The 13,663-nt window shown below is 37.2% G+C and overlaps 1 protein-coding gene across 2 annotated transcripts in view; it reads left to right on the top strand.

The window, feature by feature from the left end:
* Positions 1–1,896: 1,896 nt before the first annotated feature.
* Positions 1,897–13,663, top strand: part of FBXL4 (F-box and leucine rich repeat protein 4) — a 65,096-nt gene continuing 53,329 nt past the window's right edge. For both annotated transcript variants that reach the window (XM_063097438.1, XM_063097437.1), the window contains exon 1: positions 1,897–1,995. The gene's annotated coding sequence lies outside the window, so the exon portion shown is untranslated. The remainder of the gene's footprint in view (positions 1,996–13,663) is intronic.

The following is a 13,663-nucleotide window of genomic DNA, read 5'->3' as shown; positions in this document are numbered from 1 at the left end:
TACACTGTTGGTGGTATTTTAAATTAGTACAGCCATTTCGGAAAACAGTATGGAGGTTCCTCAAAAAACTAAAAATAGGATTACTATATGATCCAGTAATCCCACTACAGGGTATATAACCAAAGGAACTGAAGTCAGTATGTTAAAGAGATGTCTGCACTCCTGTGTTCACTGTAGCATTATTCACAACAGCCAACCTAAGTGTCCATCAACAATGAATGGACTAAAAAAATGTTGTGTATATACAAAATGGAATACTATTCAGACATTAAAAAACAGCAAGTCTGTCACTTGTGACAACATGGATGAACTTAAGTACATTATGTTAAGTGAAATAAACCAGGCATAGAAAGACAAATATCATATGATCTCATTCCTATGTGGCATCTTAAAAAGTTTAAGTAATAGAAGTAAAGAGTATAATGGTGTTTACCAGAAGCTAGGGGGAAGGGGTACACAGGGAAAGGGGAGTCATTGGCCAATGGGTACCAAGTCAGAGTTAGATAGGAGAAATAAGATCTGCTCTTCTATTGCATAGAGTGACTATAGTTAATAATAATATATTGTATATTTCAAACAGATTTTAGAAAGGATTTGTATTATATCACAATAAAGAAATGATAGATCTTTGGAGTGACAAATGTTAATTACCCTGATTTGATCATTACCAAATGTATACAAGTATTAAACATTACATTGTATCCCATAAACATGTACAATTATTTGTCAATTAAAAATAAAATACAACTTTAAAAATACCATATTGCATTCAGTTGTCTTGACTCCTAAGTCCCCGTTTGATCTACATCATTTCTCAGTTTTCCTTTAATTAACTTGACAGTTTTGTGGGAAAGTGTTCAGATATTTTGTAGGACACGTGGGTTTTCTGATGTTTTCTCAACCTTAGACTCGGTTATGGGATTTGAGGAAGAATATCAGAGATGGAATCTCCTTATCACACCACACCAGGGTGATGCTATTGACTTTCCACTGATGGTGTCAACTTTCATCTGGTCAAGGTAATGTTTACCACATTTCTGCAAAATAAAGTTACTTTCCTCTCCTTTCCATTACTCTATTGTTCAGAAGCAAGTCACTGAGTGCTGGCCACACTCAAGGTTGGAGGATGTGGATTACGCTTTAACTCCTTTTCAAATTTTCCATTTTTATATACAACGCTGCATGTTATGTATTGGCTCAGTTCATATATATCTTATAAATAAATATCCTTACTATTTGCCTCTTTCGGAGCATTAGACAGCAAATAATGTGTGGTCAATATCTCATTATAAAATGTTTTATCATCTTAATGTAAACTTTGTAACAGGATAAATATGATGCACACTAAAGAAAGAACAATATGTACGGAAAATAAATCAAAATGACTGAGTAAAGGAGACCCACAAGAGCATCTTCTTCATCAGAGGTAGTGGTTACAGGCTTCCGAATGTTGGGACGAAAATGAGTCTGCCGGAAGGATTTGAATCTGGGGCAGAAAAGATTTGAAAACTTGGTGAATTAGGCCTTCAGAGAGCTTTATAACGTCCATTTTCCTCTGCGGATCCGCACCATCCATCATACCTATGCATCACCTGACCAGCCAACTCTAGAGAGAAGCCGTCTTAACAGGACTACACTACAAATGGCGAGCCGGTTCTTGCAAGGAATTGATCCGCAGAGGGTTTGCAACCACTGACTGCCACGGAGTAACTGGGCGGAGTAACTGGGCCGTTTACAGGGCATCACTAGGGAAGAGAAGCCAGTAGGAAGCCCCTCCCGGCCTAGGAGAAGACGGTCCCGAGGCCCCTCCCTCCTGGCCCCGCTCCCCCACGCCTCCCCTCCCCGGGCCCCGCCCCTGCTCGCGGCCCCGCGTTTTCCTTCCGGGTCGCGGAGAGCCGGGGCGAGAGCCCGAGGTTCGCCCCCGCGCCCAACCCTCCGCGTGCCGCCGGGTTGTTGGTGAAGCCCGCGGCGCGCGCCTCTCCCGGACCCTGCAGGGTACGGCCCTTCCTTTACTTCTCCCTGCTGCGGGTACCCGTCTTCCTCCTTCCGCGCTGGGGCGGGGCCGGGGCGGCGCGCAGTCCTCTGGGGAGCCTGGGCTCGCGGCAGAGGCCGCCGCCGCCGCCGCCGCCTGCTCCTCCCCGCCCGCGCCGCGCCTCCTGGGCTAGCTGGGGACCGTGAAAACTGCTTCGGTGCTTGTGCCCCAGTCAGTTTCCCCGGTGTGAGGCCTCACCCCGACGTGTGCGCGGCGCAGGGTTGTTGATGCCGCCACGGCGTCTGCGGGCCACCTTGCCCCGCGCGCCGTGCTGATCCGGCCGCCACGCGTCGGCCACGTGCACGCGTGTGTACTTGTTGCTCCTGTGCCTGCTGCCGTTATTTTCCTGACATCCGATGGTTTCTTCCTAACCAGGCCCTTGTCTTCTTTCTTCAGGACTGCCACAGTTGCCTTGCTGCAGCCTTGTTTGTATGTTTAGGAGTGCCCCTGGAGGTGTGATAATGCCCCCACTTGGCCTCTTTGTCAACATGCAGTCGGGGTGGTTTTGGATTTCCGTGGTTTCTCAACTGCACATTGCCACAAAGCTTTGGGATGCGTCTACTAATTGAAATATACGCATAATTAGAAAGTTAAGATGCTATAAACTTGTGGTCAGGTAGTTGCATTGGCAGGATACCTTGTCTGGCCTTATGCCCTGGAAGGCTTACTACCACCAGGTGCAGGGACCGCTGCTTGTTCTGGTCGTATACAAAGACAAACTGCCTTTTTGGCTTCTTGCGTGCACTCCTCGGTTTCTTAAACTCAGAGTATAGGTACATTTTTCTTTCCAAGCTCACTTTACGCTTCTGTAGTCCTGTACTATATAGTGTACTTGTTGATTGAGTAGAAGATTTTCGAGACACATCAACGTTCCTATAGTTACTTATCAGATTTTTAAGTTCTTGGGAGAAAGGGACAGTGTCATGTCTTTCTAGTGGCAATGTGCATCACCCCATAGTAGGCATTGAATTGGATTCTTTTTTCCACACTTCCTTTCCAAGTACTAACTGTTTTTTTAACTGTTGTCGTAAATTTTGGCTTTTCTGAACCCTGCATTTTCATACTCTTCTGTTACGTGAAAATCAGAGAGGTCAGCTCAATGTGAGATTGTTCATTTTTTCTCTCACCATGATGCAGTAATGCAATTATAGTCCTCTGTATAATGGTATCTTAAAATGTTACCTGCTTCTTTTACCTCCTCCTGTGGTCAATTAACAAAAACTGCCTTTTCTGTCTTTAATGTTAGTCTTACTGCCTCATTTTCTTAATTTTGGTATGATCAGTATTCTCCATCTTCATGAATCTAACTGTGCTGTCCTTTTAGAAGGAAAGGCCTGTGGACACATGAATTGTATATAAATATCCACCTCTGTTTCTATCTAGTGTTGTTAGTGGACTTATTCATATTTTAGTGTGAGATAGTGATTTTTTTCTTGTTAGCCAGTGACCCCATCGTCATTTGTTGAATTCTATTTTTTGTAATGATAAATACTGTATGTTTCACAGGCGCTAATTCCAGCATATTCTTAGAACTCTTTCTGAACTGCTGTGCCGTGATCTCTGGCTTCCTGTGGTGATGCCATGCTGCTCTTTTTCTCTAACTTTATGATGTGTTTTAATGTCTGGTGATTCGAACAATGCCTGGCATATTGTAGATGTCACTGAATATTTTGGGGATGAACACAGAGTGGGGGCAAGTTGATTCCCTTCCTTTACATCTTGTCTCCCTCCCCCCTTTAAAGTTTCTTGCCTGTTCTTGAAATTAATTTTTTTAACCCATGGTCAGTTGAATTATTACCCATTATTAAATAAATCCCTTGTGTTGCTCCCTCAGAACTTGCCACATAGAGTTGCTCCTCAGAGCTGTACATAGAGAAGCAGCCTGATTCAAAATCTTCATGTCTTTTGACTTTGTATTGTGTCTTAGTAAGTATAGTCTGTCTCTGCATCAGCTATGATTTAGGATATTCTGTACCTGGTTTCAACAGTTCTAAGAGATAAATGCCTGTAGAAGTGATACTTGAGACAGTCTCATGTCTATTTGTATTTCATATCATCCCACCTGGATATCCCAAATATAATACATATTCAGGTGTTGATCTAAAAGGCACTTAAAAACTTTATTATATCATAAAATAAATGTATATACATTCTTAAAAAAACAGAAAATCAATACAGAAATAGCCAAAGGAGGAAGTGAAAGTGTCATGTGCCCACTTACCAGTAACCCTATTCCACAAAGATCGTCAATGTTTAATAATTTGTTTTCTCCTCTTCCAGATTTTAAAAATATAGATGTATAAGTTTACATTTGTTTTTTTTTTTTTTGTCGTTTTTTCATGACCTGCACTCAGCCAGTGAGTGCACCGGTCATTCCTATACAGGATCTGAACCCGCGGCGGGAGCGTCGCTGTGCTCCCAGCGCAGCACTCTACCGAGTGCGCCATGGGCTCGGCCCTACATTTGTTTTATAAATGGCAGTGTACCATAGATAGTTTTTATAGCTTCCACTTTGTAATAATTGATGAACATCTTTTTTCGTCAGTGCATATAACACTACCTTGTCTTTTTAAAACTCTTTGGAATTTCATTGTAGGAATAACCTAAAATTTATTAACCAATCCCGTGTTGATATTTAGGATATTCCAAATTTATTTCTATTATAAACAAAACTGCAGGGATCATTTTTTTGTATTTAAGATTTGTCTCTTTGTTTATTTCCTTAGGGTAAATACTTAGATGCAGAATTGCTGGGTCAAAAGCTATATGTGTGTTTTAAATTATGAGAGGTTCTGCCATAGTGCTCTTCAAAAAGGTTGTTAGTAAGAGTAAATTTATACAATTTGTAAGAAGGCTGCTTTTGCTGTATCATTGCCAAGAGTTGTTAAGAGTCTGAGATTATCCCTTATTTGAAAGCTAACAGTTTCACGGATGCTGGTAGAAGACATGAGACTCCTGGGTCTGAGACAAACCACAGCAAAAGTAGTAGCCAGTGTATCGTATTCTTGTGCTGTTTCCTAGAGCCCCAATTTCCAAAAGATGACATGACAAGATCCAGGTGACACTAGCACATGCAGTAGATTGTGTTAGAGGAGAAGAATCCTGAATTTAGGGAACCTAAATCTTTCATGTGGTCTTCAAGTACACCTGCCTGATTTTTGCCCTAAAGGGAGACATTATCTTTATTTTCCTGGATAGTAAAGAAAACCTGCCCTCTGCTCCAGAGGGAAAAGCTGTTTGCTCCTATAAACACCATTGGAAAGATAATCTGGAACAAAGGCCATCAGTGCCTCTGCTTATAAAACATGGAAACTTGAAAGACCTGTGAATTATTGTCTCACAATGTTTACTGCTAAGATGATATCATTTTTTACATTTAGTAATTTTTTGTCAGCACCACACTCAGCCAGTGAGCGAACCGGCCATCTGTATATGGGATCCAAACCCGGGGCCTTGGTGTTATCAGCACCGCACTCTACTGAGTGAGCCACGGGCCGGCCCCTACATTTAGTAATTTTTTGGATGAAAAATGCTACTACTGTTTTAATGTTGCATTTCTTTGCTTATTGATGGGGTTGAATATATATGTTTATTGGCCATTTATATTCTTTTATTACTTATATAATCATATCCTTTGCTTAGTTTTCTGTTGAAGTGTTCCTCTTTTTCTTATTGATTTGTAATAGTGCTTTACATATTGTGGTTATTAATAACTTAGTACACCATTTGCTAGTATTTTCTCATAGTCTGTTCTTTCTTTTAATGTTCTTTTTAGGAGCTTTTGCTATATAGAAGTTTTTTATATTTATGTTGCCAGTTCTGTCACTCTTTTTTTAATGGCCTCTGGGTTTCCATCCCAGATTATTAAAATACTTTTTATATTCCCTTATTGTATGTTTTTGTAACATAGATTTAGCTTATAAAAATGGTTGCTATTGGATAATATTCCCATGTTATTGCTGGACATTTTCCCAAAACAATTTTGATAAGCTTTCCTTTCCCTATTGTTTTGATTTGACACATTTAGTATAATACTACATTTTTATTTGTTGTTTTCTTAAAAATGACAAATCAGTAAGCAAATATGTTAGTTCCCTACTGTGACTATTGATTTTGGTTGAATTCATCCTTATAGACTTCTATGGGTAATTGTTCTTGGTGGATTTTATCTTTAAAAATATAAAATATGTTTTTGCCTCATTTAATGATTTTTGCCTTCGAGTCTACATTATCTGATATTACTCTAGCCATCTCTGTGGGTTTTGTGTGTACCTGATAGATCTTTATTGCCCATGTGAATATTTTCAGTCATTCACATCATTTTGCCTTATTTGCCTCTCATAAACACGAAACATCATATAGCTGGACTTTTGTTTCTCCCTCCAGTGTCTCCCTCCACCCCTCAATTTGGCATTTTTTTTTTATTTTTAAAAACTTTAAAAAAAGATAACTGTAGATTCACATACAATTATAAGAAATAATAGAGATCGAGTTCCTCTGTACACTTTACCCAGTTTCTCTGTGATAACATCTTGCATAACTGTAGTACAATATTATGCCCCAAAAGTTGACATTGCTACAATCTATAGACCTTATTCAGATTTCAACAGTTTTAAATACACTCCTGTGTGTGTATGTGTATATGTGTGTGTAGGCAATTTTATGTAGATTCCTGGGACCACCACCACAGTCAGAATACAAAACAGTACTATCACAAGGATATCTGGTGTAAAAGGGTTTGTCTTTTAATAGGAAAATTTAGCCTATTCATATTTTTTTTTCTTTCCCCTGCAAGTTTGGAAATTCTAAATCTATAACTGAGTCTTCCTTGCGCCCTTTCTTCCATTTAATAAGATAAGACCTTGATCCCTTGCCTCTTCCCCTACATTCTTGGTTTTATTGATTTTTTTTTCTACGTTACTCATCTTCTGTATTTTTTTTTTTCCTCTAGCCATTCTTTTAAACTTTACCAATACCATATCTGAAATTATTTAGATTTAACTATAATGTTACCAGTTACTTGAATATTATGTCTCCCAGTTTTTTGAGAATTTATTTTAATTCTTTTTTTTTTTTACTGGAATACTTTCTTGAGTAATGCTCTTAGAAGGCATTATGGGAAGTATACTTGCATGTCCAGAAATATTTTTCATTTTGTTTTGTTTTTCTATGTGAATAAGAGTTTGAGTCAGTTTTTTTTCCTTTTAGAATTTCTGAAATATTACATTATCTTCTAGCGTTTTCTTGAATTTCAATCAACTTCAGTCTCTTCTTGAATTTATCTTAACATAGATGTTAAGTTTCTTGCACCTATGCTGTAGGTCATTTATTTTTCTCATTTTAGTTTTCGATTTATTTCTGACAACGTTTTTAATCTCTAAGAACTTTTAGAATTGTTTTCTAATTAGCTCGTACTTGTTTTATGGATCCTATAACCTATTAATTCACACTAAAGATAATAGTTATTTTTTTAACTATTTTCCTAATTTTAGCATTAACTTTTATTGGAGGTCATTTGCTATAATTGCTTAACTTGTTTTCCTGTCTTTAAAATGTCCAGTTCTACTCATACATATAAATGCAAATCTGTGTTGACTGATTTATTCCGAGTCTGGTATCTTTCTGAAGTCTTGAAAGTCACTATTCTCTTTTCAGGACAGGTAGTTCCCTAAGGCAAGGTGAGTGATTGGGGTTGTGGGAGCAGTCTTTGCCGAGGTCAGAGTGAATGCGCAGAACATGCCAGCCAGTAGATGTCTCTAAGGATGGCTGGTTGAGAACAAATAAGCTAGCATGCACATAAGTCAATACTAGGGCATCATATCTCTAACTTGAATTGTTTTGGTCCAAGACAAAGACTGAAAACAAAAGCACATAGAACAGTTCCATCACCCTAAAAATTCCTTCGTACCGCCCCTTTATAGTCATTGAAGTCAACTCCTCTTTCCTCCCCTAACTCCCTGGCAATCACTGATCTGTTTACCTTCCCTAAAGTTTTGCCTTTTCCAGAGTATCATATAAATAGAATCATACAATATGTAGCCTTTGGGTCAGGCTTCTTTCACTTAGCAAAATGCATTTTAAGATTCATCTATATTATTGCCCGAATTTGGTAATGCATTCTTTTTTATTACTGAGTAGTATTTCATTGTATGGGTGTACCACTGTTTATTCACCTGTTGAAGGAAATCTTGGATGTTTCTAAGTTGGAGTGATTATGAATAAATCTGCTATAAACATTTGTGTACAGGTTTTTGTTTGCATATAGGTTTTCAGTACACTTGGGTAAATACCTATGAGTAGGACTGCTGGATGTTTGGTAATAGTATATGGAACTTTGTAATAAAATGCCAAACTTTTTCAAAGTGGCTAAATCATTTTGCATTCCTGCTTGGATGTGATTGCAGCATCTAATTTATATCATTTTAAAATTTAATTAATCTGTAATTAACTCTTCCCAGATCTAAGATATTAAATACTATCTGTCCTCGGGTTCACCTTTTTGAAAGTATGCTTGATATTGTTCTTCAGTAAAATGTTTGCTAGAACATGCACAAATATGCCATAAAAGAAAAAAAATGATAAATTGGACTTAATAAAATTTGAAAACTTTTCTCTTTAAAAGATACTATCAAGTAAATGAAAAGGCAAGCACAGACTGGGAGAAAATATTTGCAAGATGTGTATCTGACAAAGAGCTTGTGTCTTAGAGTGTATAAGAACTCTTACAACTCAATAATAAGAAAACAAAAAAAAAAACCCCTGATTTTAAAAAGTGGGCAGAATAGACATTTCACTGAAGAAGATACAAATGGCAAATAAGCACATGAAAAGATACTTGACATCATTAGTCAACTGAGAAATGCAAATTAAACCAACAGGATATGGTCATATACCTACCCTTTAGAATGGCTAAAGACTGACAGTATTATGTTTTGGTGAAGACGTGGAGCAGCTGGAACTCATACGTTGCTGGTGGAAATGTGAAATGCTACAGCCATTTTGGAAACAGTTTGGTACTAGAAACAACCCAAATGTATATGAGCAGGTGAACTGATACATCCATATAATAGAATTCAATTCAGAATAAAAAGGAATGAACTACTGATACATACAACAGTATGGGTAAGCCTCAAAGATATACTGAGCAAAATAAGCTAGACCAAGAGCATACATACTATATTATTTCATTTATATGTAACTCTGGAATAAAGGTCAATCTGATTTGTAGTGACAGAAAGCAGATCAGTTTTTGCCTGTTCAGGTTGTAGAGGAGTGATTGACTGGGAACAGGCACCAGGGAACCTTTTGGGCTGATGGAAATAGTCTCTATCTTGATTCTGTTGGTGATTACATTGGTGTGTGTCTTTGTCAAAACACATTAAACCTGTACTTAAAATGGGGTACATTTTTTGGAATACAAATTATACCCCAAAGTTTTAATTTATCAATATCACACTGTTTTAGTTCATTGCTTTTGTGGCTATATTGGCTAACTATGACAGACTTCTGATATTGTACTTGGATTTTTGTTAGGCAGGATAACTGTAAATCCACTGTATTTTTATTATGTAAAATGTTCTTTATTTTAATGAACAAAAATATATAGCTAATATTTGGCTAAAGTAAATTCACATAATTAGTATGATTTTAATAGAGATGTCATTTTTCCTCTCCAGTAAGTTTATTAAAATTATTCTCAACTGGATATCCCTAATTTTTAGTATTTTAGTTAAATATATGTTATAAATCTGCTAACGGTTTAAGGTTCTTCTAGATTCACAGTTCTTATTCAGATGGTTTATTATTACCCGTCAAACAATGAAGAAAAAGGTAAAATACAGATAATATAGCATAGTGACATATGTATCTAAGATACTTTGTGTTAGGGCCGGCCCGTGGCTCACTCGGTAGAGTGCGGTGCTGATAAGATACTTTGTGTTATCATACCTGTGTAATTAGAAACATGTCTTTTCTTGTCACTTTGTGGGATAATACCTTGGGCATAAAGAAGATTTCTAGATCTGTTGTATCAGAAAATCACCATTCTACACATCCTACAGCTCTGCTTTTTTTTTTTGTCATTAATTCCCTAATTCCTTTTTCTGCTTTTCTTGCTACTAAGGATTGATTATGAAATATTTCAGAAATTTAAATATGCTGGTTAAAAAAGTCTAAGAAAGGAGAGAGAAACACATTCTGCAGAACTAACCATTATCAGCCTCTAGTTTAAATTGGTTCTTTATCTTGTCCCTTCTTTTTTGATAAATTCATTCCTAGTCTGGCTGTTAGGCACCTTTTGCTTAGTCTCTGCCATTTGTTCATTAACTTAGCAGAAGTTTTTGAAGAGCCTACTGGGTTCCAGACTTTTTGAATCACTTCTGTGCATTTTTGAGGACCATCTTGATTCTTGGAAGAGAGAGGTACTGTTTACCTCTGGTTTTTGAGATTTTTTTCCTCTGCCTCTAGGTTTTTCTTCCTGGCTGATTCTTCTGTCTTCTCCCTCTGCTTCATTTGCCTGGATTTTCAAGAAACTTTAAAGCTGGATAGGAGGCTTTATGCTCCCTGTTGATCTACTTGGTTCAGTTAAGAACTCCAACTATTTATTATATATTGGGACCTTATGAAAAAATATAGTCATAATAAAAATGTTTTAATTGGAGAAGAATTTACTTAGAGGAAGAGAGAGGCATACAAAGTCTTAAGATATAGTCTCAATAGTCTCAATTGTCTCCTTTCTGACACATTTTTTCAACATGTTATTTTTAAGCATATAGTAAATTGGAATGTAGATAGGATAAGAAAAAGAGATGCTTTTGCTAACACTTGGTGTTTGCTCTGTCATTGCACATCTAATATCAGCACGATATTAATGTGCCTTTTTCCCTTACTCATAAATTATCACCTCGTTTGGCCTGTCTCTTCTATTGTAGCTCTTATGTTATTACTTTTTTTAAGAACTTCTTTTTTTATCTATAGTTTTTCCAGTTCTCCATAATTGACCTATGGTCTTAACATAGCTTTGGAGGGTTAAAAAAATCATTGTATTTGAGAAAATAGCATTCTTTTTACCTCTCCAATCATCTCTTTCATGGATCTTTCAAAAATCTTTAATTTCAGTCAGTTTTTTCATGGCCAGAGTCAAGTCTCTTTTATGTATTCAGGGTCTGCTTTTGTACTACAGAAGTTACCACTTTTTTATATTCTCTTTGAACTGTAAAATTTCAGTGTATGTATTGTTCCTTCTTGGATGGTTTCAAAGAAATTCATACATTTGGTTCTTACCTATTGTGTTTCAGTTTTTATTATCCATTTTCCTCTTCTTTTTCTCTATCAAGATATAGAACTTTTTTTTTTTTTGATTCATTTTTTGGTTTACATGTGCCTTATCTTAAAGAGTCACTGATTTTATTTCTATATTTATTTTAAATGTGTTTATTTTATTTATCTCATGCCATCTACTTTGCCAGTCTCCATAAAACAACAAATGTTTATTGAGTGTATATTGGCATGAGCTATACCCTAAGGGTATAGTTATAATTAAGACATCCTGTAAACTTGAGGAATTCATGGTCTACTGGGGTAGAGAAATATCTCAGCATGTAAGAAATTGCAAATAGTATGTAATATATAACAGCAAAGTAAAGGGGGGGGGTGGATACAGTCTGAACTTGACCTTGAGGGGTAAGAGGGTGCCAAGCATAGGAAGAAAGAGGGCCTTCCAGAGCCACCCATCCTCAGCCGAAGACTTAAGCAGCTGAGGCGTGATGTCACAGCGCTGTTGAGGGCATGGTGGAGGTTCTGGTGGCTAGGTGGTGGGTGTGAGGAAGTGAAAGGGAGAGGGGAAAGCAGGCCCAAAGGTAGGTGGTATATTCTTGTATACCATGTCATCAAAAAGACAGCCTTCCTTTAATGGCACTTTTATATGTTTGAGAAGAATGAGGAGGAAGAAGATCCAGGGAGGAGACTGTGAAGTTACCAGAGACCAAGTGTTTGTGTGGAAGCCTAGAGGGGGCAGGCCAGGCCAGGGGGCTGCTTATGAGTGTTGGATGCTGTACCAAGTTCAGATATAATTCCACTCTTTTCTTGATTGATATTTTCCTTCATAGCCTTATGTTTTGATTTCTAGATGCAACCAGAAAATGTCCTTTCCTCAAAATAGTATCTTTTGATCAATTTCAGCAGAGTTCAGAGAAGATAAACATTTAAGCTTTGGCCTTTTTCCTTGATTTATTATCACGTTATGCATTGTTGCATTTTAGTACTATGTTGCAAAGTTGTCTAAACCCTCTTTTCTCCTATCACTTCATTGACAAGTGGGGCTATTTTGCAAGTAAGTTTTGGTTTATGACTTGCATTCAATATATGCCTGTGCCTTATTGCCTGCCATTTTTGTCTTTTTCCATGTCTTTTCACTTTAATATAAGCTGAGAATTCTCTTTTGAGTTTTAAACTTGTTTCCTAGGTTCTTTCTTCACGCTGTGAACCTAGCCTTTACATTGTCCTGGGTCATTCTGATTGCCTCCTTTGTTTATTGCATGGGAAGTCCTCAGCCTGCCTTCTTTTCCCTCTGTCGGCACACAGGCTGTCTTCTCGGCAGTGCCTGCCATCTTGCTTCTCTCCGCCTCATCGGCTCCCCTTCTCACTTCAAATCTCAGTAGTAAACATATGTTCTCCCTTGTCTGTACCTCTTAATTTCTCTTTTCCACTGTTATTGCTTTCTCTGTAATTGTATTATTTAATTTTGTTAAGCATTTTATAATATGGAAGATGTGGCTGAAAATAAAGTTGTATTATAATAAAATCATGTCGTATAAAGCAAGTTGTTTCCTAAGGAGTATGAGAGTCTCAAGATTAAAAATCTCAAAGTCTCAAGTTAAAATGGCTGTTTATATTTCTTGATTGTGTTAGTATAAAAAGTTTGATGTGTTGTGGAGAATTTCTCATCTCATAATCGTTGATAAGTGATTGGATTAAGCAACAAATACAATGATGACCACCCTATTTCTAATTCTGACTTCTTGTTAAATGGAAAACAATAGTTTTATATATTGAGAGTCTTTAAAATTAGTCTTTGAGTGATCTAGAAAAAAAATATGTTTCTCTAAAAGTACATTTTATAATCACCCTTTTGGACAAATTTAGTGTTTTGGACTAATGTTTGTTTATTTGCACCAGGTGGGAAAAATCATTTTGTTTTTGAATCCCATTCTCCTCATAAAATAGAGGTACTGTATTTTTTGCACTTAGTTCATTGCCCTTTGGGATATTCATTGGTTATCACAAATTGCCTCCATACCTTGGCAAAAGTCCAGACAGTACTTCTCCATTGGTCATTGTTACCCACGAGTCCTAAGACAATGACTCTGTTCCCTTTTTCAGCTTCATTTCCCAGGGAAAAGTAGAGGGAGCTATCCTTTCTTCTCCATATGTTCTCCCCGACCCCTAAAACACTTTTATGCGTCATCTTAGTAGATTGGAAAGGAATTTAGAATCAGCGAAGGGTGTTAGCAATGGGTTTGCACATTTCCCTTTTTTATTTCTTACTAGCACTGCTGGAAAAAGAATAAATATATTTGCTTTTTCAGTGTACCATACAATGCTTTTCCATCTTTTAAAAATTTCTTTTGTCAT

Source organism: Cynocephalus volans, chromosome 5, assembly GCF_027409185.1.
Source record: "Cynocephalus volans isolate mCynVol1 chromosome 5, mCynVol1.pri, whole genome shotgun sequence".
Classification (NCBI taxonomy): domain Eukaryota; kingdom Metazoa; phylum Chordata; class Mammalia; order Dermoptera; family Cynocephalidae; genus Cynocephalus; species Cynocephalus volans.
The sequence above is the reverse complement of the archived record's forward strand: the minus strand, read 5'-3'. Positions and strand labels throughout refer to the sequence as shown.